Raw genomic sequence first — 2,861 nt, 5'->3', positions numbered from 1 at the left:
GTCTGGCTGGCTCTCTTATCTGTCTCGCTCTCACATCTGGCTCGCTCGCTTGCTCTCATATGTGGCTTGCTCGCTTGCTCTCATATCTGGCTCGCTCGCTTGCTCTCATATCTGGCTCGCTCGCTTTTTCTCATATCTGGCTCGCTCGCTTGCTCTCTTGTCTGGCTCGCTCTCTTCTCTGGCTCGCTCGCATATCTGGCTCGCTCGCTCTCAAATCTGGCACGCTCACTTGCTCTCATATTTGGCTAGCTCGCTTTCTCTCTTGTCTTGCTCACTCTCATATCTAGCTCGCTCGCTCTCATATCTGGCTGGTTCGCTTACTCTCATATCTGGCTCGCTCGCTTGCTCTCTTGTCTGGCTCGCTCTCTTATCTGGCTTGCTCGCTAGCATATCTGGCTCGCACGCTTGCTCTCTTGTCTGGCTTGCTCTCTTATCTGTCTCGCTCTCACATCTGGCTCGCTCGCTTGCTCTCATATCTGGCTCGCTCGTTTGCTCTCTTGTCTGGCTCGCTCTCTTATCTGGCTTGCTCGTTAGCATATCTGGCTCGCACGCTTGCTCTCTTGTCTGGCTTGCTCTCTTATCTGGCTCTATCGCTCTCATATCTGGCTCGCTCGCTTGCTCTCATGTCTGGCTCGCTCGCTCTCATATCTGGCTTTCTCACTTGCTCTCTTATCTGGCTCGCTCGCATATCTGGCTCGCTAGCTCTCAAATCTGGCTCGCTCGCTTGCTCTCATATTTGGCTAGCTCGCTTTCTCTATTGTCTTGCTCGCTCTCTTATCTGGCTCGCTCGCTCTCATATCTGGCTGGTTCGCTTGCTCTCATATCTGGCTCGCTCGCTTGCTCTCTTGTCTGGCTCGCTCTCTTATCTGGCTTGCTCGCTAGCATATCTGGCTCGCACGCTTGCTCTCTTGTCTGGCTTGGTCTCATATCTGGCTCGCTTGCTCTCATATCTGGCTCGCTCGCTTGCTCTCATGTCTGGCTCGCTCGCTCTCATATCTGGCTTTCTTGCTTGCTCTCTTGTCTGGTTCGCTCTCTTATCTGGCTCTCTCTCATATCTGGCTTGCTCGCTTGCTCTCATATCTGGCTCGCTCGCTTGCTCTCTTGTCTGGCTCGCTCTCTTATCTGGCTCGATCGCTCTCATATCTGGCTCGCTCGCTTGCTCTCATGTCTGGCTCGCTCGCTCTCATATCTGGCTTTCTAGCTTGCTCTCTTGTCTGGCTCGCTCTCTTATCTGGCTTGCTCGCATATCTGGCTTGCTCGCTAGCATATCTCTCATATCTGTCTGGCTCGCTCGCTTGCTCTCTTGTCTGGCTCGCTCTCTTATCTGGCTTGCTCGCTAGCATATCTGGCTCGCACGCTTGCTCTCTTGTCTGGATTGCTCTCTTATCTGTCTCGCTCTCACATCTGGCTCGCTCGCTTGCTCTCATATCTGGTTCGTTCGCTTGCTCTTTTGTCTGGCTCGCTCTCTTATCTGGCTTACTCGCTAGCATATCTAGCTCGCACGCTTGCTCTCTTATCTTGCTCGATCGCTCTCATATCTGGCTCGCTCGCTTGCTCTCATGTCTGGCTCGCTCGCTCTCATATCTGGCTTTCTCGCTTGCTCTCTTGTCTGGCTCGCTCTCTTATCTGGCTTGCTCGCATATCTGGCTCGCTCGCTCTCACATCTGGCTGGCTCGCTTGCTCTCATTTCTGGCTGGCTCGCTTGCTCTCATATCTGGCTCGCTCGCTTGCTCTCTTGTCTGTCTCGCTCTCTTTTATGGCTCGCTCGCATATCTGGCTCGCTCGCTCTCAAATCTGGCTCGCTCGCTTGCTCTCATATCTGGCTTGCTCGCTTGCTCTCATATCTGGCTCGCTCGCTTGCTCTCTTGTCTGGCTCGCTCTCTTATCTGGCTCGATCGCTCTCATATCTGGCTCGCTCGCTTGCTCTCATGTCTGGCTCGCTCGCTCTCATATCTGGCTTTCTAGCTTGCTCTCTTGTCTGGCTCGCTCTCTTATCTGGCTTGCTCGCATATCTGGCTTGCTCGCTAGCATATCTCTCATATCTGTCTGGCTCGCTCGCTTGCTCTCTTGTCTGGCTCGCTCTCTTATCTGGCTTGCTCGCTAGCATATCTGGCTCGCACGCTTGCTCTCTTGTCTGGATTGCTCTCTTATCTGTCTCGCTCTCACATCTGGCTCGCTCGCTTGCTCTCATATCTGGTTCGTTCGCTTGCTCTTTTGTCTGGCTCGCTCTCTTATCTGGCTTACTCGCTAGCATATCTAGCTCGCACGCTTGCTCTCTTATCTTGCTCGATCGCTCTCATATCTGGCTCGCTCGCTTGCTCTCATGTCTGGCTCGCTCGCTCTCATATCTGGCTTTCTCGCTTGCTCTCTTGTCTGGCTCGCTCTCTTATCTGGCTTGCTCGCATATCTGGCTCGCTCGCTCTCACATCTGGCTGGCTCGCTTGCTCTCATTTCTGGCTGGCTCGCTTGCTCTCATATCTGGCTCGCTCGCTTGCTCTCTTGTCTGTCTCGCTCTCTTTTATGGCTCGCTCGCATATCTGGCTCGCTCGCTCTCAAATCTGGCTCGCTCGCTTGCTCTCATATCTGGCTAGCTCGCTTGCTCTCTTGTCTTGCTCGCTCTCTTATCTGGCTCGCTCGCTCTCATATCTGGCTGGCTCGCTTGCTCTCATATCTGGTTCGCTCGCTTGCTCTCTTGTCTGGCTCGCTCTGTTATCTGGCTAGCTCGCTAGCATATCTGGCTCGCACGCTTGCTCTCTTGTCTGGCTTGGTCTCTTATCTGGCTCGCTCGCTCTCATATCTGGCTCGCTCGCTTGCTCTCATGTCTGGCTCGCTCGCTCTCATATCTGGCTTTCTTGCTTGCT

The sequence above is a fragment of the Hyla sarda genome, unplaced genomic scaffold (genome assembly GCF_029499605.1).
Source record: "Hyla sarda isolate aHylSar1 unplaced genomic scaffold, aHylSar1.hap1 scaffold_742, whole genome shotgun sequence".
NCBI lineage: Eukaryota > Metazoa > Chordata > Amphibia > Anura > Hylidae > Hyla > Hyla sarda.
This window is presented reverse-complemented; position numbering follows the sequence as displayed.